A 21,938-nucleotide genomic window follows, 5' to 3' on the forward strand; every position below is an offset into this window, starting at 1 on the left:
CGCCTGGGAGTTTGAGATCTCGTATGAAGCTGCTGGACACACAGCCTGTGGCCTGCGTTACGTAAATGGGCTCAACTCCGATGCCATTCAGATCGCCTGGGAGTTTGAGATCTATGAAGCTGCTGGACACACAGCCTGTGGCCTGCATTTACGTAAATGGGCTCAACTCCGATGCCGTTCAGATCGCCTGGGAGTTTGAGATCTCGTATGAAGCTGCTGGACACACATCCTGTGGCCTGCATTTACGTAAATGGGCTCAACTCCGATGTCGTTCAGATCGCCTGGGAGTTTGAGATCTCGTATGAAGCTGCTGGACACACAGCCTGTGGCCTGCGTTTACGTAAATGGGCTCAACTCCGATGTCGTTCAGATCGCCTGGGAGTTTGAGATCTCGTATGAAGCTGCTGGACACACAGCCTGTGGCCTGCGTTTACGTAAATGGGCTCAACTCCGATGCCGCTCAGATCGCCTGGGAGTTTGAGATCTCATATGAAGCTGCTGGACACACAGCCTGTGGCCTGCGTTTACGTAAATGGGCTCAACTCCGATGCCGTTCAGATCGCCTGGGAGTTTGAGATCTCATATGAAGCTGCTGGACACACAGCCTGTGGCCTGCGTTTACGTAAATGGGCTCAACTCCGATGCCGTTCAGATCGCCTGGGGCACTGGGCTTAGTGTTATAATTTCTGATGTCTTTGTCTCAAACTGGAGAGTCGCAAATTTGAATCCTGGTTGGTGCACTATGAATAGTGACTTGTATATTTTTACTGTGCTGCCACCACACAGGCAAACTGACCCTGGAGTTACAAGTTAGCCGTGGCGGCTACAGGCCATTGCTTACATTAATGGCCCCACCCAGCTCTCTGGCCCTCTGGACAGCTATCTAAACAGAGGCCATGCCCTTTTGAGAAGCTGGTGACCCCAGTGCTTCTTCAAACAGTTCTTTTATCGTGGCTCTCCATTTTACGCGACCAACTCTCACCCCAATGGCCTCCTCAAATGGTGCGATGTTTGGGTGACATTCGTTCCGCGAAGTCCTGAAGCGTTCATAAAGCACAAGCCCGAAACCCATCAGCCTATATCTTTCAGGATCAAGACCTAACGTGAAGAACAAACGCAGAATTCAAATGTTTTGATAGACCAATGTCATAGTCACAGTTTGATGCACTGTAGTCATTTACCGTATTAGCCGGTCTTTTGTAATTAGGCGCTCCTACCTGGAGACGGTGGGTATGTGGTCACTATTAATAAGGAGTTATTGTCCGCCATTTCCGGATTACTGTCTACCTTGATACTTCGGCTTTTCCTTAACCTTTGTGTTGTTCTAAAAGTACCAGTAACCTTTATAAGGCAAGTTGGTAAGCTTTATAATGTTGTCTATCAGTTGTCGCTTTATCCCCTTCTTGTAAAATATGCAAAACAAACTTGAAATAAGAACACTTTGTTGTGAGAATAGCTATTGTTGCCGCTGATTTCTTTTATTGCAGCACAGCAATGCCTCTATTATGAATCTAACATTGATTATTCGAATAGTATTGATTTAATTCCAGAGTGACTTTTGGACCATTAAGGCGATAAATAATACATTGACCTCATATTTGTGTTGAATCAGTTTATCCTGTTAGAGTCCTGTCCTTCGTCGTCGTTTTCTAGTGAGCGGCCAAGGCTCTAGAAGATCATAGGGCTCTGCCCCTCCTTTTGCTTCGATAGGTCAACTTGAATATGAGAAATATGGAAAGGTAGAAATGCTGCATCACCTGTGGATAACTGACACCTCCTCCCGCTCTTCCAAATGCCCATCCGGTCACAAATGGCATCCTGGGCCCCAAAACGACAACATCATGCCAGATGCCATGTAATGTTGCAAAAGGGGGGAAAAGAGTAATATGCACACATCTGCTGCGGGGATATGTCAGGTAAATTATTGGTTGTGATGGATTCTCTATAAGTACTAAATGACTGATCTCATTGAATATTAAATTATATGAATCAATGTTTGTTTGCCTTATCTGCGCTTCTAATGTAAAGGATGGGGCTTACAGTGAACCCCTCGTTCTGTTTTACACAAAAGCCCGGGACGGAGCTGCATCTTACCGAACTTTATCTACTTTAGGAAGAACTAAAGACTTGCTTTTTAAAGTTGTCTTCCAGGGCCAGAACCAGGCTCTGTAAGCGGCACTAGTTTCAGGGAGATGGACAGATGCTATGGTGATAGGAAACCCCCCTCAACTCACCATAATGTTCCAATCGTCCAGGTTAGAAGAAACCAGAAATGCTTGAACCAAGGGAGCTGTTGAAAGTGTCAAAGGTGACTTATGAACAGCGAGTAAAGACAGGAGTTGGCATTTGAGATGATCTTAAGTGAATCGGAAAGAATGAGAAGAAGTGTGTAAATGGAGTTGCTTTTGTTGTATACTTCGTAAAGAGTTACTGGAAATTCTGCAGCCCTGCCTGATCCAGCTCTTTTTCTAAACTCTATTGTTGTTTAAATGAAATCTTGACCATATGCGTCTATCTTAAGCAAAACCTCAAGCACTTGGGTGCTCCGTGAGCACCTTTACTTTGCTAAATTACTCTGTAAACACTGGTAAATCACCTCTTTTTCAGACATTAATAAGATGTCACCTGATCAACAGAACCTTTAGTTAAATATCTGTGTTTGATTAAATATTTCTTGCTAATTTTTAAAGGCGGTAAAGAAGAAGAGGGAGATTTACTAATATGTTGCGCCGTATTTGCATCACAAAAGTGGCACAAAAAAGCGCAAAATCTTTTTTTCCTAATTTACTTTCCAGCGCTAAACTTTTTTAGCGCTGGAAATAATGTAAAAGTAATGTGAAGCAGCGCATAGCACTGCTTCACGTTACTTTGCACCATTGGGACCTGCCAAGGGGGGTGCTTGGGCGTTCCCGTGCAACCACCCAAGATTTCTCATGCTAAACCCATTTGACCAAAATCAGTAGATTAGGTTTAGCGTGAGAAAACTGCACCCTTTTAAACAAGACACAAGGAAGGAGAAATGAATTAATTTCTCCTTCCTTTTCTGACTTTGCATGGTTGCTGCACTGCGCAACATGCATACAAAGTGGGAAAAGCCTTCCCTCATGTCTGACATAGTATTTTGTACAGGAAGGATGTCCTTCCTGTACAAAACCGATGCTGGACTCACACACACACACACACACCCTAGCGCTCTGGTGCTAAGGTGTGTGCATAGCGCACGGCTGCTGTAATCAGTACCGGCGCAAGGGAAAGGGAAGGAGAGAGCCATATCTTTGAAAATATGGTGCTCTCCTGCTCATTTCCTGTCGCGCCACGCAGGGCTGCCTCGCGTGGGAGGGCTGCGCTGCATTGTGTGGAGATTTGGTAAATCTCCCCCAAAATGTCTTTTACAACTATTGTGAATTCTCATTCCATTATGTTTCAATTTAGTAATTTTAAATATCTTTACATCCAACAGAAAACAAGCCTTGAATGTGTGAAATGACCATCAATAATGAAGCGAATGCTGTAAATCTTCAATAATTAGCAGAAATATTGAGCTACAGTATTCAGGAAAACATCAGCGCAGTTGGCGACAGGGGAACCTGCACACAAACTGACAGATCCTGGATGAAGTATCAAGGGCAGGTCAGTGATTGTAAGAGTCTGAGCTGTGCACCTCCACGCCACAAGACGAAGAAATGACCTTAGGAAAATTAAGGCAACAACAATAACAAACCGCCTCCTGTATAAACAAGTGTTCAACACCAGCTTTGATCATCGGATCGGTATGATGTGATTACCACAGTGCTCTATTTTATAAAATGATGACAGGCCATCATTCCGTGCTCTAGGAGAATTGTAAACTCTTTCCTGACAAACCACAGTAACCAGAGAAGAGCACAACAGAGCAGAGCCAGACAACTGATGGGTAAAGGAAAGAGGAGTTCTTTTATCTACAATACAATAGACTGTCATAATTTGCACCGGTCAGAAGGAAGATGCATCTTTACCCGCAATCGTGCATAGCCATAATCCAATCTAAAGGCACAATCACCTACAAAGACACTTTCTACGTATTAGGAGTGTGGTAAATATTTGGTGGCTATCGCATTTTTTTGTTAAAACAGAAATAAAACATGCAAAATACTGCACACATATAAAGTGTGTGAGAAAAACACAAGTGCTTTATAAGCCATGTCGGCCCATCAGGAAATGCAGTCATGGGATATAAACAAATATATACCCGACCCACAGACACTAACCAAGAAAGAAAAATCATACACATGCAGCAAGAGCTTAAGTTTGTCATCACTACGAAAGCTTCATCAGCAAACCTACACAGGACAAAAACCATTCAAGTGCAGTGAATGTGTCAAGAGCTTTAGTTGGTTATCAGAACTACAAAGACACCAGCGAACACACACAGGGGAAAAGCCATTCAAGTGCAGTGAATGTGGGAAGTGCTTTAGTCAGTTATCAAGCCTTCAAACACATCAGCGAATACACCCAGGGGAAAAACCATTCAAGTGCAGTGAATGTGGGAAGTGCTTTAGTAAGTTATCAAACCTCCAAAGTCATCAGCGAACACACACAGGGGAAAAACCATTCAAGTGCAGTGAGTGTGGGAAGAGCTTTAGTTGGTTATCAAACCTTCAAAGACATCAGCGAACACACACAGTGGAAAAACGCTATCAGTGTAGTGAATGTGACAGTAGTTTTCGCTGCTCTACAGCATTAAAGGATCATCAGCGAACACACACAGGGGAAAAACCATTCAAGTGCAGTGAATGTGGGAAGAGCTTTAGTTGGTTATCAAACCTTCAAAGACATCAGCGAACACACACAGGGGAAAAACCCTATCATTGTAGTGAATGTGACAGTAGTTTTCGCTGCTCTACAGCATTAAAGGATCATCAGCGAACACACACAGGGGAAAAACCATTCAAGTGCAGTGAATGTGTCAAGAGCTTTAGTAGGTTATCAGAACTACAAAGACACCAGCAAACACACACAGGGGAAAAGCCATTCAAGTGCAATGAATGTGAGAAGTGCTTTAGTCAGTTATCAAGCCTTCAAACACATCAGCGAATACACCCAGGGGAAAAACCATTCAAGTGCAGTAAATGTGCAAAGTGCTTTAGTCAGTTATCACACCTCCAAAGTCATCAGCGAACACACACAGGGGAAAAACCATTCAAGTGCAGTGAATGTGGGGAGAGCTTTAGTTGGTTATCAAACCTTCTAAGACATCAGCGAACACACACAGGGGAAAAACCCTATCATTGTAGTGAATGTGACAGTAGTTTTCGCTTCTTCACAGCATTAAAGGATCATCAGCGAACTCACACAGGAGAAAAACCATTCAAGTGCAGTGAATGTGGGAAGAGCTTTAGTCAATTATCAGGACTACAAAGACATCAGCGAATACACACAGGGGAAAAACGCTATAATTGTACTGAATGTGACAGTAGTTTTCGCTTCTCTACAGCATTAAAGGATCATCAGCGAACTCACACAGGAGAAAAACCATTCAAGTGCAGTGAATGTGGGAAGAGCTTTAGTCATTTATCAAACCTTCAAAGCCATCAGCGAACACACACAGGGGAAAAACCATTCAAGTGCAGTGAATGTGCAAAGTGCTTTAGTCAGTTATCACACCTTCAAAGCCATCAGCGAACACACACAGGGAAAAAACCATTCAAGTGCAGTGAATGTGCAAAGTGCTTTAGTTGGTTATCATACCTTCAAAGCCATCAGCGAACACACACAGGGGAGAAACCATTCAAGTGCAGTGAATGTGCAAAGTGCTTTAGTCAGTTATCACACCTACAAAGACATCAGCGAACACACACAGGGGAAAAACTATATGATTGATGTGAATGTTTGAAGAGCTTTAGTCAGTTATCAACCCTACGAAAACATCAACAAACACACACAGGGGGAAAGCAACTCAAGTGCAATGAATGTGGGAAGAGCTTTAGTCCACGATTAGAGCTACAAAGTCATCAGCGAACACACACAGGGGGAAAACATAGAAGGGCACTGAAAGTGTGAAGGGCTTTTGTCAATTTTCGATCCCACACAGCCCTCAGTGAATACACTCCTTCATTTAACTCACATGGAAATAATCCTAGAGATGCAGAGATTCCGGAAAGAATTTAAGAACATCAAAAATAATATTGACCCGTCTAAGGACATAGACAAGAGCAGGACAGTGCAGTTATTGTGAGAGGAATGAATTACGGAAAAAGATCAAATTCAAATTATGTAGGACATTGAAATACCAATGATAGAAGACCTGAATAGCAGTAAAGAAGAAAAACAGATAACAGTATTTGCAGAATTATAAAAGTGTTTGTTTCCAGTGATTGTTGACTTCCGTACACATAGCAAAGTGACATGATGTACCAGGATACACAGTGGGAGACAAGCACAATGTGGATTAAAAAAAACATTGTTGATTTTTATTTGGTGAAAAAGAGATACAAAGAAAAACATTCAATCGCACCGGACCACACTACCTGTAAAAGCAACACTGAACAATACTGGGACTAACAGCGGTATTTTCAGCTAACTTGTCGGATTAGTGATAAAACCTATAAACCCAACACACCCAGAGTGGACATGTTGTCAGGGCTCTGGAGATGGAAGCTTCATTGGTAAAATGCATGTATTACTATTAACAAATGCCACTGCACTATATGTAATGAACTAAAGCGAAGCACAGGTGTTCAAGAAATAACCTATTTTCAGATATAAAAGAGCACATACCTTGTTTTTAAGTAACGTTTGGTGCATCTTTTACACACTGTTATCGGTTGATGGATCAGCTCGTGCCTCGCGCCTTATTACTAAGTGCGACCCGTGACTCCTCTCCGACTTGGCGATGTGGTGAAATAGCGAAATCCCACATCAAAAGCATATATGTGCCAGGACAATCAGTTGCACTCCCAGCAACTCATCTTCCACACTGATTGTCCCTTGTTCTCAAATGTTCTGAAGGATTTGTCATATGAATGCCAGAAGTGGCAGTGACATTCACGAAGCTAAAGCTAACAGGAGTGTGTGGGAGATAGAGAGGGGGAGAGATAAAGAGAGCGAGAGAGACAAAGAAAGGGGGAGAAAAAGAGAGAAATGGAAGGAGGGGGAACAGCACGTTATTTGTACTCACCTAAAAATAGAAGAAGCAGCCGAATACATGCCAAAGTGTGACATCACCAGAGAAACAGGCTGAACACCTGTGAATTTATATGTTTATTTTTAACACCTATAGACCCATGTCATGCCAATAAACAGGGCACAAGTAAGGAAAATAGTGAAGGAGCCCATTATCATATGCAAATCACAGAGACGTCACATGTAGTGACATCACAAGAAGTGATGTCAGGCCCTTATAATAATGTTCACGTGAAAGGTTGACAGCCTGTTTTAAAAACAAAAGATAAGAAACATAAAATAATGTAAATGTAAGTTTTTGGTTTCAGTTTTTATACATCATGTGTTTTTCCCACTTTTAGTTTGTAACTAAACTCGGAAATGACTGAAAGTGTAAATATTTTTAAACAGATATGTGGAACTTGGAAAATAAATTTTTAAACAGTTTTCAGTGAATAAATAAAATTTGCTTTTAATTTGCGCTTGTTTCCTGACATTATTCTTTATCCAGCCTCTAAGCCCAAAAGTGTTTCACATTTACAATGTATTAAGCAATAGAAGGGCTAATTTTGTCAAGTTCTCTGTCTCTCTCTTGCGCCACTCACACAAACAAACACTCAGAGGCCTGTGTCTGCAGTGCTGGGGCACAAAGTAACAATTACCAGTTGCAGACTAAGGATCTAGGTGGAACTGAGTCCCGTTTCTAGATAATAGTGGGGGGTCCCCTTAAATTGTGGCTCCCCCCCCCCCCCGACTTGTGCCGTGCTGATAAAGCAATAGTGAAATTGAGTAATTTATGATGAATTGAAATGAGAGAAAGAGAAGAAGAGAGCGTGGTGCAGGATATATTAAAGAAAACTTAATTTGCAGCAATTCTCCAGGTTACTTTTTCTCAGTATTACGCTTCAGGTCGCTCATAGCTCTCCATCAGTTAAATGTGAGGTTTGATGTAGGATTTGTTGTAAGTGTTCCTAGACCATGTTCCAATCCCTTTGTCCTCGATTTGTCGGCATGGGTTTTGTCCACACACTGGTCTCGGATGGGCCTTCTCAAGGTAGAAGGCGCTGTAATAGGAATAATAAATCAGACATATATGAAATTGTATGTAAACAAATCTGTGCCTTTCAGTGTTCAGGCACCACCAGACTCACATCTACACATGGAATTGAGCACCAAACTAAAGTGACTCCTCCCTGAATAAATATGTGCCATCAGTTATCGGGCTGATCGTTCTACTGATGCTCACAGCAAATATAGTTTCTGGCATTGTGCACATTGGCCTAAATTTTAATTGGTGAAGTTTCACGCAGTTCCGCTGATACGCACAGCTTATAAGGTTTGTGGATATTGTGCACTGTAAGCAGATCACTGAAGATCACCCTTAAGTAGTAACTAGGTGAAAACATAGCTCGTACATCATGCAAAATGTCACTGCCCCTCCCTTCTTGCTGACATCTCCAGGAGTTGCTTCTCTCTCGTGGCTGAAGTGAAAGAAGGTTTTCACACATTATGCTCATGTCTGTGGCATTTCCTTAAGCGCAGAGAGGAAAGCCTCATTGTTAATGCATGGTTTGGGCTCTGAGGGACAAGAATTCTTTGAACACCTTCCTGAACTCTCTGATAGTGACTCCGACACTCTTAATGAATACGAGATCTGCTTCAAAAAGTTGGACTTGCACCACCTCCCCAAAGTGAGTACTGTCCTTGAACGATATCACTTCGGGAGAAGGATGCAAAGGCAGGATTAGTCGGTCGAACAGTACATAACTACCTTGCACAAATTGGCTTCTACGTTCAATTTTGGTGCCGCTTTAGAGGATCGCTTAAGAGATTAGTTCATGTTAGTATGCACACTTGACAAAACAAGACATGCCCTGTGGTAAAAAGACACACCATCTCTTCAAGAAGTGCTGACCATAGCCAAAAGTCATGGGCATTCAAAAGTGTGTGTTGATATTATACGCAAAGACAGTACAGGTGATAAAAAGGAGAACATTAATGTCAAGGTGGTAGTGGATAGATTTGTTAAACCCAAATTGAGCACCACTTCAAAGCCCTTTAACACAAAGAATTTTCAGAGGAAGTGCTTCAGGTGTGGCAACGTTGGCCATATGGCCAGCTTTAACCTGTTGCGTGCGTCGGACGGCCCCTAACATCACAGTGGGCATATGCGGAGGACGACTAGGGGCTGTCCGAACTGCACCCACTCATTAATATGCCCGCTCAGCGAAGAAATTCGCGCCACAGTCAACGGGTTAAAGACTGCCCAGGTTGGAAGGCGATGTGCAAAACTTGTGAGAGAAAAGGTCACGTCTCAAAGAGCTGCAGAACGGGCCACGAGCATAAAAAAGTCAGGGAAGTTTATCTTTATGAAGAAGATTTAGAAGGAATCAATGTTCTCCCTGTCACAGGGAATGCTAGAGATGGCCCTCAGGAGCTAGTTTTGATCAATGATGCTCTAGTGAGCATGCTCTTCGACTTTGGGGCCAAGATACCGCTAGTCCCCAAAACATTTTATGAGTGTAATCTGCTGGGCAAACTCACCCTGTTGAAGCCAGACATTAGACCAAAAGGTTGGATCATCAGACCACCATGAGCAAGACCAGATGAATACACCCGTAGGATCATGAGACCACCATGAGCCAGACCACCCATAGGATCATGAGGCCACCATGAGCCAGACCTGATTACCCCCCCCCCGTAGGATCATGAGACCACTGTTGAGCCAGACCAGATTACCCCGCCATCGTAGGATCATGAGACCACCGTGAGCCAGACCAGATTATCCCACCCATAGGATCATGAGACCACCATGAGCCAGAGCAGATTACCCCACACGTAGGATCATGGGACCACCTTGAGCCAGAGCAGATTACCCCACCTGTAGGATCATGGGACCACCATGAGCCAGACCAGATTACCCACCCACAGGATCATGAGACCACCATGAGCCAGACCAGATTACCCCACCTGTAGGATCATGAGACCACCATGAGCCAGGCCAGATTACCCCACCCGTAGGATCATGAGACCACCATGAGCCAGACCAGATTACCCACCAATAGGATCATGAGACCACCATGAGCCAGACCAGATTACCCCACCTGTAGGATCATGAGACCACCATGAGCCAGACCAGATTACCCCACCCGTAGGATCATGGGACCACCATGAGCCAGACCAGATTACCCACCCATAGGATCATGAGACCACCATGAGCCAGACCAGATTACCCCACCTGTAGGATCATGAGACCACCATGAGCCAGACCAGATTACCCCCACCCGTAGGATCATGAGACCACCATGAGCCAGGCCAGATTAGCCCACCCGTAGGATCATGAGACCACCCTGAGCCAGACCAGATTACACCCCACCGTAGGATCATGAGACCACCATGAGCCAGACCAGATTCCCCCCATAGGATAATGAGACCACCATGAGACAGACCAGATTACCCCACCCGTAGGATCATGAGGCCACCACGAGTCAGAGCAGATTATCCCACCCATAGGATCATCAGACCACCATGAGCCGGACCAGATTATCCCACCCGTAGGATCATGAGACCACCATGAGCCAGAGCAGATTATCCCACCCATAGGATCATGAGACCACCATGAGCCAGAGCAGATTACCCCACCCGTAGGATCATGGGACCACCATGAGCTGAACCAGATTACCCCACCACCCGTAGGATCATGAGACCACCATGAGCCTGATCACCTGTAGGATCATGAGACCACCATGAGCCAGGCCACCCGTAGGATCATGAGCCAGACCAGATTATCTCCCACCCATAGGATCCTGAGACCACCATGAGCCAGACCAGATTACCCCCGACCCATAGGATCCTGAGACCACCATGAGCCAGACCAGATCACCCCCCCATAGGATCATGAGACCACCATGAGCCAGGCCAGATTACCCCACCCGTAGGATCATGAGACCACCATGAGCCAGACCAGATTACACCCCACCATAGGATCATGAGCCCACCATGAGCCAGACCAGATTACAACCCACCGTAGGATCATGAGACCACCATGAGCCAGACCAGATTACCCCCCATAGGATCATGAGACCACCATGAGACAGACCAGATTGCCCCACCCGTAGGATCATGAGACCACCATGAGCTAGACCAGATTACCCCACCCGTAGGATCATGAGGCCACCATGAGCCAGACCAGATTATCCCACCCATAGGATCATCAGACCACCATGAGCCGGACCAGATTATCCCACCCGTAGGATCATGAGACCACCATGATCCAGAGCAGATTACTCCCACCCATAGGATCATGAGACCACCATGAGCCAGAGCAGATTACCCCACCCATAGGATCATGGGACCACCATGAGCCGGACCAGATTACCCCACCACCCGTCGGATCATGAGACCACCATGAGCCTGATCACCCGTAGGATCATGAGACCACCATGAGCCAGGCCACCCATAGGATCATGAGTCAGACCAGATTACCCCCCCATAGGATCATGAGACCACCGTGAGCCAGACCAGATTACCCCCCACCCGTAGGATCATGAGACCACCCTGAGCCAGACCAGATTACCTCCCACCCGTAGGATCCTGAGACCATCATGAGCCAGACCAGATTACCCCCGACCAGTAGGATCCTGAGACCACCATGAGCCAGACCAGATTACCCCCCCATAGGATCATGAGACCACCATGAGCCAGGCCAGATTACCTCCCACCTGTGGGATCATGAGACGAGCCAGGCCAGATTACCCCACCCGTAGGATCATGAGACCACCATAACTTTTGAGCAAGAAGCAACAGCTAAGACGCAGATATTCGCTGTATCAGAAGTCCACAGTGATGGGTCGAAGAGATGCGGTCATGGAGTGCATTGCGTGTATTCTCTTCCTTTAGCGTTCTCTTTTTTGTGTTTTTTTTCCTTTCATTCTTCTCCTTCCTGGCTGTTTTTCTTCTTCCCCTCACCCCGCCCGATTGCCCTAAATTCTTTCATTTATCAACCAAGGGGTAAGATGTTGATTAAAGCTTAATTTGAGCCGGTGGTCGCAGGTGGGGCCCATCTGCACTCTCGTTTTGGAAGCCGGCACTTATTTTCCCTTATCAGACTTTGACCCATAACGAGGGAGTGAAAAACACACGAGCGGGAAGAAAGAGGAAGAGAAAGATTAAAAAAGTGCCAAAGGGAGAATGCAGGGACCTACAGGAGTGAGATAAAGATGCAGAGAGTGTCAGGGGTGGACTAAAGAGCCAAGAGGTGGAATCAAGAATGAGATAAAGCTGCCGAGATTGTCTGGGGGTGTATTAAAGAGTGTCTGGGGGTGGATAAAGAGCCATGAGGTGGAATCAAGAGTGAGATAAAGGAGCCGAGAGTGGATTAAAGAGCCATGAGGTTGAATCAAGAGTGAGATAAAGGAGCCGAGAGTGTCTGGGGGTGGATTAAAGAGCCATGAGGTGGAATCAAGAGTGAGATAAAGGAGCCGAGAGTGTCTGGGGGTGGATTAAAGAGTGTCTGGTGGTGGATTAAAGAGTCATGAGGTGGAATCAAGATGAGATAAAGGAGCTGGGAGTGTCTGGGGGTGGATTAAAGAGCCATGAGGTGGAACCAAGAGTGAGATAAAGGAGCCGAGAGTGGCTGGTGGTGGATTAAAGAGCCATGAATCAAGAGTGAGATAAAGGAGCGACCCTTGACCCTGATCCAGGCAGGTCGCTCCCCACGCCGTACAGCTCTACCTGTCTGTGCCCATGTCCCTGATCTCGCTGCTGCTGCGAGTTCAAGATCCTCCTCCACCCGCAGGCTCCCACCTGCTCCTCATCCCTGGTGGCCCGGTGGTGAGCCGTAAGTATCTGTGTGCACGCTCTGTTCCTCTTTGCCTGTTATTTGTCTGCTGTTGTATTACTTTTTGCGGTATCTGTTACCCACTGTTGTATTACTTTTTAGTATTCTGCTGCTGTATTATTTTGTGCCCACTGTTGTATTTCTTTTCTTTGTATTCTTTGCTTCTATCCCCATTTTTCGCTCTGTAGCTCTCCAGCATTCCAGCCTTCCTCTCCCATTCCCGCCGATGCGTCCCCTGCTCCTCCCTCCCACCTCCCCTTCTAATGGCGGCCGTACCGAAAGCACGCCAAATGCAAACTTGCCTGCGCTCGTCCACGCCTGGACCGCACCCAGCGCCAGACCACCTGGCCACCCCGAACGCCACTACAACGCCAGCACCCTCCACACACTCAACACCGGCCGATTATACACCTGCTTCCTGGCCACCCCAAAGCGCACCCAAGGATCCTACTCCTGCCGGAGCTGCAGCTTCACCAGCCTTCAATACACCACCACCTCAGATGCATACTACTCAACACCCGCTCTGCCCGCAAGCACACCATTGAACTCTGGGACCTACCCGACTCATTCTCTCCGGACAATACCTTCTTGACGGTGACCTGAATGAACCCCTCCCCTTCACCCGATATCGCCATAGCCATCCCGGACGGCTACAAGATCACCCGCAGGGACCGTACCAACAGAGAAGGAGGAGGAATCACCATCATCCACAGGAACACCCTCAGAATCTTGACCAGCACCGACGACACTCTCAGCGCCGCAGAACACCAGCACTTCCAGATCCACATCGACCCCAATACCACCATCAGAGGAACCCTCGTCTACAGACCCCCCCGACCACAGTGCAGCGACTCCATCCCCGACTTCGTCAGCACGCACGCCCTTGCATCCACGTACTACTTCCGCCTTGAAGACCTGAACTTCCACCTCAACAGCAGCTCTACCACCCTGCTCGACAACCTCGACAACCTCGGACTCAAACTGCTAGTCACGACTCCCACATGCTCAACAGCATCTTCTCCGCCAGCAACTATGTCACCTTCAACCACACCACCAAACTCCACTGGACCGACCACCGCTGCATCCACTTCACCTTCAAGAAACCCACCATGCACCACCACACACAACGGACCCCCCGCTGCAGCTGGAGCAAAAGTTACCAAAGACCAGCTAATCACCACCCTTGCCCGAAACCCACCAGCTGACACCACCAACACCAATACTGCTACCCGCAACCTCAGGCAATGGATCGGCGACTGTGCCAACACTCTCGCCCCGATCAAGAAACCCTCAAACAGATGCACCAACAGAAAAGCCATCTGGTTCACCGCCGACCTCCAGGCATCCAAACAGACCTGTTGAAGGGTCGAGATGAAGTGGCACCTCGAACAGACACTGGACAGAAATGCAGCCCAAAAGAGTGCCATCCGCAGACACCACCAACTCATTCGAACTGCCAAAAGGACTTCTTTCAAGGAACGCTTTACAACAACGCACACAACAGCAAAGAGCTCTTCAACATCATGAAGGAACTCTCCAACCCCAGCTCCAACTCCAACAACATCCTGACAACTTCGTGCCATCGCAAGACCTATGCGACTCCCTAGCCACCTTCTTCCACTATAAGATCGCAGACATCCACAACAGCTTCAACAACCAGGCCCTCCCAACAGCCACCGACACCTCAGACTCACCGCCCCCCAGCCACACCAACCAACAGCTCTCCTGTACCCATGTCAACGACGACAACACCATCAAAATCATGAACACCATCCACTCCGGCTTACCATCAGACCCCTGCCAGCACCACATCTTCAACAAAGCAAGCTCCACCATTGCACCCCATCTCCGCCAGATCATCAACAACTCCTTCGAGACCGCCACCTTCCCGGAGAGCTGGAAGCATGCAGAGATCAACGCCCTACCCAAGAAATCCAAGGCAAACCCTAAGGACCTCAAATACTTCCGGCCTATCTCCCTACTCCCGTTCCCAGCAAAAGTCATTGTGAAGATTGTCAACAGGCAACTGACCCTCTTCCTCGAAGAGAACAACATCCTGGACCCATCCCAATCCGGATTCCGCAGCAACCACAGCATCTAAACTGCCTTCATTGCCGCCACCGATGACATCAGGAACCTGCTGGACAACGGAGAAACCGTGGCCCTCATCCTCCTGGACCTTTTGGCCGACTTCAACACCGTCTGCCACCACACCCTACGCACACGCCTCCACAACGCAGGGATCCGTGACAAAGCCCTGGACTGGACCATCTCCTCCCTCACTGGCAGAACCCCGAGTGTCCGCCTCCCTCCGTTCCAATCTAAAGCCACCAAGATCATCTGCGGCGTACCCCAAGGATCATCCCTCAGCCCGACACTCTTCAACATCTACATGGCACCTCTCACCCACATAGCCCGATCGCATGACCTCAATATCATCCCATGCCGACAACACCCAGCTGATCATCTCCCTCACCAAGGCCCCCACAACTGCCAAAACCAACCTCCACGAAGGAATGAAGAACAGCCGCCTGAAACTGAACCCGGACAAGACGGCTGCACCCTGTCCGCCTGGGACGACGCCTGATGGCCGGCCACACTGGGAGCTTCATCGACTCCCACTGACCACGTGAGCAATCTGGGGTCCATCCTGGACTCATCGCTGTCAATGACCCAGCAAGTCAACGCTGTATGCTCCTCCTGCTTCAACACCCTCCGCATGCTCCGTAAGATCTACAGATGGATCCCCACCGGAACCAGAAGGACAGTCACCCAGGCCCTCGTCACCAGCAGGCAGGACTACGCCAACGCCCTCTACGCAGGAACCTCGGCCAAACTCCAGAAACAACTACAACGCATACAGAATGCCTCTGCACGCCTCAGCCTCGACATCCCCCGCCACAGCCACATCACATCCCACCTGAGAGACCTGTACTGGCTCCCCGTCAACAAGAGGATCACCTTCAAGCTCCTCACCCACGCATACAAGGCACTCCACAACACCGGACCAGCGTACCTCTGCAGACGACTCAGCTTCTACACCCCGAACCGCCAGCTTCGCTCTGCTGACCTTGCCCTCACCCTCACCACCGTCCCTGTGTGGGTGAAATACCCCCTCCATCCTCAGACCCCATCCACTGAGTGAGAGACCCCTGTGTGGGTTAAATACCCCCTCCTTCCTCAGACCCCATCCACTGAGAAAGAGACCCCTGTGTGGGTAAAATACCCCCTCCTTCCTCAGACCCCATCCACTGAGAAAGAGACCCCTGTGTGGGTTAAATACCCCCTCCATCTTCAGACCCCATCCACTGAGTGAGAGACCCCTGTGTGGGTGAAATACCCCCTCCTTCCTCAGACCCCATCCACTGAGAAAGAGACCCCTGTGTGGGTGAAATACCCCCTCCAACCTCAGACCCCATCCACTGAGTGAGAGACCTCTGTGTGTGTGAAATACCCCCTCCATCCTCAGACCCCCTCCATTGAGTGAGAGACCCCTGTGTGGGTGAAATACCCCCTCCGTCCTCAGACCCCATCCACTGAGTGAGAGACCTCTGTGTGGGTGAAATACCCCCTCCATCCTCAGACCCCCTCCATTGAGTGAGAGACCCCTGTGTGGGTGAAATACCCCCTACATCCTCAGACCCCATCCACTGAGTGAGAGACCCCTGTGTGGGTGAAACACCTCCTCCATCCTCAGACCCCCTCCACTGAGTGAGAGACCCCTGTGTGGGTGAAACACCCCCTCCATCCTCAGACCCCATCCACTGAGTGAGAGACCCCTTTGTGGGTGAAATACCCCCTACATCCTCAGACCCCATCCACTGAGTGAGAGACCCCTGTGTGGGTGAAACACCTCCTCCATCCTCAGACCCCCTCCACTGAGTGAGAGACCCCTGTGTGGGTGAAATACCCCCTCCATCCTCAGACCCCATCCACTGAGTGAGAGACCCCTGTGTGGGTTAAATACCCCCTCCTTCCTCAGACCCCCATCCACTGAGAAAGAGACCCCTGTGTGGGTTAAATACCCCCTCCATCTTCATACCCCATCCACTGAGTGAGAGACCCCTGTGTGGGTGAAATACCCCCTCCTTCCTCAGACCCCATCCACTGAGAAAGAGACCCCTGTGTGGTGAAATACCCCCTCCAACCTCAGACCCCATCCACTGAGTGAGAGACCTCTGTGTGTGTGAAATACCCCCTCTATCCTCAGACCCCCTCCATTGAGTGAGAGACCCCTGTGTGGGTGAAATACCCCCTCCGTCCTCAGACCCCATCCACTGAGTGAGAGACCTCTGTGTGGGTGAAATACCCCCTCCATCCTCAGACCCCCTCCATTGAGTGAGAGACCCCTGTGTGGGTGAAATACCCCCTACATCCTCAGACCCCATCCACTGAGTGAGAGACCCCTGTGTGGGTGAAACACCTCCTCCATCCTCAGACCCCCTCCACTGAGTGAGAGACCCCTGTGTGGGTGAAACAACCCCTCCATCCTCAGACCCCATCCACTGAGTGAGAGACCCCTTTGTGGGTGAAATACCCCCTACATCCTCAGACCCCATCCACTGAGTGAGAGACCCCTGTGTGGGTGAAACACCTCCTCCATCCTCAGACCCCCTCCACTGAGTGAGAGACCCCTGTGTGGGTGAAACACCCCCTCCATCCTCAGACCCCATCCACTGAGTGAGAGACCCCTTTGTGGGTGAAATACCCCCTCCGTCCTCAGACCCCATCCACTGAGTGAGAGACCCCTGTGTGGGTGAAATACCCCCTCTGTCCATCAGACCCCATCCACGGAGTGAGAGACCCCTGTGTGGGTGAAATGCCCCCTCCATCCTTCAGACCCTGTCCACTGAGTGAGAGACCCCTGTGTGGGTGAAATACCCCCTCCACTGAGTGAGAGACCCCTGTGTGGGCGAAATACCCCCTCCATCAGACCCCATCCACTGAGTGAGAGACCCCTGTGTGGGTGAAATACCCCTTCCATCCTCAGACCCCCTTCACTGAGTGAGAGACCCCTCTGTGGGTGAAATACCCCCTCCATCAGACCCCATCCACTGAGTCAGAGACCCCTGTGTGGGTCACACCTGATGGTTCTGTCTCATGACTTTATTGTGACTACAACCTGCTTCTTTCCTTGTTTTATGAGTGAGCCTCTGAAGGGGGAGGTAGACAAGAAAGCAGCAGAGAAATGCAAACCCTGATGTGGTGCAAAGCAGCGGGAGAGTGTTGATTGTCGGAGGTAGTCATTACGGCAAGGTCCGGCCCTTACAATTGCTGCTCCTCGAGAGGTATCAGTTTTGTTCAAAGTGTACTTTACATTTTATTAATAGCGCTAGCGCGCTGCCAGTGCTGCCGTTCCTAATACTTTCAGTGCCAGTTTGTGACCTGAGTTCTTTGTACTAAATAGTAAAAGGTTGTGCTGCTTATTCGCAGCGAAACCCTCTTCTACGCAGTCCCGGCTATGTTTTTGCTTACTGGAGTGGCATCGTTCAATAATAATGTAAAATATCTTCAATTTGTAGCGTTCCTTAAAAAAGAAAAATGTATTTAATTGCAAATTGTCCTTGATTTATGTGTGTTACAACGTTCCCGTTGTGCGCTCTCTTTCCTCATGTAACTAGCATGTGTGGCAGAGCTTTTTTTTTTTATACAAGACATGCGAATACATTGTAGGTGTCTTATTCCATTCTTGTAAAGACAGAGGCCTCATTTGTCACAATTGTCTAAGCTATTCAGCTAAGTTGTGCCAATGTATCGTTGTTTTTAGACTGAATTAATCTATTTAGTAAACAGGTTCTCTTGGTTTCTTCTAGCGAGCTTAATTCAGCGCAGCTCACGTGCTCAGTATCTATGTTGTAGCTCTCCGTGACAGCAACTTCTGAAAACAAATGTGTGCAGGGCCCTTCTGTTCACCTGGGCAGTGTGCGGGCTCTGCATTCACATCATAATGTTATGCAATTATTTCATAACCTGTTGCAGAGGCCTGCTTGGGAATTGTTTAGCAGTGATACGAGTGTATTTAATACTGAACCTCTCTTGTTTTGCACGTACTCCGGTTCTTAGCTACATGACTGCATTTTTGTCTAAACGATTGCATTTTATTTTCCACGGGGCTGTTTCTTTAGTACATTGTGGCGTCTCGAGGTCACCTAAAAGCGATCATGGGAGTTCTGTACTTTGTTTTCATGTTACACCTGACCTAGTGCTGTCATCCGTACTGGATTGTGCACGTGCCTTGCTCTCCACATGCGGCCTAAGCAGAATATTGCTTGTAAGACCTGAACTCTTCTGTTTTTATAAATGACAAAACAAAAACCTTTTTTGAAAAGCAGTATGAAGACGGAAAAGGGAGAAATGGTCCCTTAAAAAAACATGCTTTGACGAGTTACAGTTCATATTTAATGGTTCTAAAAATGATTTCTTAATTACCATGATTGATCATCTGTGTGCAATTTATATCCCATGAAGTTTTAAAACACATGCCTTTTGCTGGCAGACCCCCTTCCAGTAACATTCATCTTAGAAAGGGGCTGTAGGTTAGTACGTTTGCAATTCTGGAGCTATGCAGAAGCTTCAACGTCTTTCCAAAGCTTATTACTGTTTTAAAGGGCGTATTTCTGATATTTAGCTTTTTACATGGACTTACGTGTTTGGTTTTATTTCAGAGGGAAATGTCTCTGTCACTGAGAGCTTCAGTCATGCTACTGTCTCTGAGAGCTGCAGTCATGCAGTCTGTCTCTGAGAGCTGCAGTCATGCAGTCTGTCACTGAGAGCTGCAGTCATGCAGTCTGTCTCTGAGAGCTGCAGTCATGCAGTCTGTCTCTGAGAGCTGCAGTCATGCAGTCTGTCTCTGAGAGCTGCAGTCATGCAGTCTGTCTCTGAGAGCTGCAGTCGTGCAGTCTGTCTCTGAGAGCTGCAGTCATGCAGTCTGTCTCTGAGAGCTGCAGTCGTGCAGTCTGTCACTGAGAGCTGCAGTCATGCAGTCTGTCTCCGGTTAGTGCTCTTCCTTCCATTTCTGCTGCTTTGCTGCAGTTTTAAGACCTTGTTAGAGTTTCTTGTTGCTCAAATGGGGGTAATTTTCGATATTTATCTGTTTCCCTAATCTTCATTACTTAATTTTGCCCGCCGCAAGACAGTGTCACTCATAGTCATTGAAATGTCACTCATACTTTCACTGAATTATGAAAATGTCACACACAGCAATCTGAAACCTTGGCAGCTATGGGTTGGGGATTCACGGCCCTGTCAAATATAAAGAATCACCCCCAGGACCAGAAACATTAGAAACGCAGCTCAGCCTCATTTTAGCAGCTGTGTCTACTTTGCACACATTGAATGAAATACAAGTCCTCATTTCAATTCACTCCTTAATATAATGCCTGTTCCTTTGCAGAAGTTGAAAAAATGAACACATTGCTGGTATTTCACTGAGGGAGGGAGCAGAGCTGGCATGAGGGGCTGAATCTTAGGCTCCTCAAGAGCACACCATGCAAGGGTGAGGCCTGTCCTTGGACTGTGAGAGTCTTAAACACCCATGTCTGTGTTTTTACAGGAGCCAATGCTTGTTTCCGATAGCACCCATGTCTGTGTCTTTACAGGAGCCAATGCTTGTTTCCCATAACACCCATGTCTGTGTATTTTGCAGGCGCCAATGCTTGTTCCCCATAACACCCATGTCTGTGTGTTTACAGGCGCCAATGCTTGTTTCCCATAACACCCATGTCTGTGTCTTTACAGGAGCCAATGCTTGTTTCCGAAAACACCCATGTCTGTGATTTTTGCAGGCGCCAATGCTTGTTTCCCATAACACCCATGTCTGTGTGTTTAAAGGAGCCAATGCTTGTTTCCCATAACACCCATGTCTGTGTCTTTGCAGGCGACAATGCTTGTTTCCCATAACACCCATGTCTGTGTAGGCGCCAATAATTGTTTCCGATAACACCCATGTCTGTGTCTTTGCAGGTGCCAATGCTTGTTTCTTATAAAACCCATGTCTGTGTCTTTACAGGAGCCAATGCTTGTTTCCCATAACACCCATGTCTGTGTCTTTACAGGAGCCAATGCTTGTTTCCCATAACACCCATGTCTGTGTGTTTACAGGTGCCAATGCTTGTTTATCAAAACACCCATGTCTGTGTCTTTACAGGAGCCAATGCATGTTTCCCATAACACCCATGTCTGTGTTTTTACAGGAGCCAATGCTTGTTTCCGATAGCACCCATGTCTGTGTCTTTACAGGAGCCAATGCTTGTTTCCCATAACACCCATGTCTGTGTATTTTGCAGGCGCCAATGCTTGTTTCCCATAACACCCATGTCTGTGTGTTTACAGGCGCTAATGCTTGTTTCCCATAACACCCATGTCTGTGTCTTTACAGGAGCCAATGCTTGTTTCCAAAAACACCCAGGTCTGTGATTTTTGCAGGCGCCAATGCTTGTTTCCCATAACACCCATGTCTGTGTGTTTACAGGAGCCAATGCTTGTTTCCCATAACACCCATGTCTGTGTCTTTGCAGACGCCAATGCTTGTTTCCCATAACACCCATGTCTGTGTAGGCGCCAATGCTTGTTTCCGATAACACCCATGTCTGTGTCTTTACAGGCCCCAATGCTTGTTTCCGATAACACCCATGTCTGTGTCTTTACAGGAGCCAATGCTTGTTTCCCAGAACACCCATGTCTGTGTCTTTACAGGAGCCAATGCATGTTTCCCATAACACCCATGTCTGTGTCTTTACAGGAGCCAATGCTTGTTTATCAAAACACCCATGTCTGTGTCTTTACAGGAGCAAATGCATGTTTCCCATAACACCCATGTCCGTGTGTTTACAGGTAACGATGCTTGTTTCCCATAACACCCACGCCTGTGTCCTTACAGGAGCCAATGCTTGTTTATCATAACACCCATGTCTGTGTCTTTACAGGAGCCAATGCTTGTTTCCCATAACACCCATGTCTG

General features: G+C 47.6%; 1 pseudogene across 1 annotated transcript in view; it reads left to right on the top strand.

Moving 5' to 3' along the window:
- Nucleotides 1-7,486, top strand: part of LOC147736992 (uncharacterized) — a 29,919-nt pseudogene extending 22,433 nt beyond the window's left edge. The window contains exon 3 of the transcript XR_015308414.1: nucleotides 3,461-7,486. The product of XR_015308414.1 is annotated as an uncharacterized LOC147736992 (transcript). The remainder of the gene's footprint in view (nucleotides 1-3,460) is intronic.
- The last annotated feature ends 14,452 nt before the right edge of the window (nucleotides 7,487-21,938 follow it).

Source organism: Lissotriton vulgaris, chromosome 1_1 (genome assembly GCF_964263255.1).
Source record: "Lissotriton vulgaris chromosome 1_1, aLisVul1.2, whole genome shotgun sequence".
Lineage (NCBI taxonomy): Eukaryota > Metazoa > Chordata > Amphibia > Caudata > Salamandridae > Lissotriton > Lissotriton vulgaris.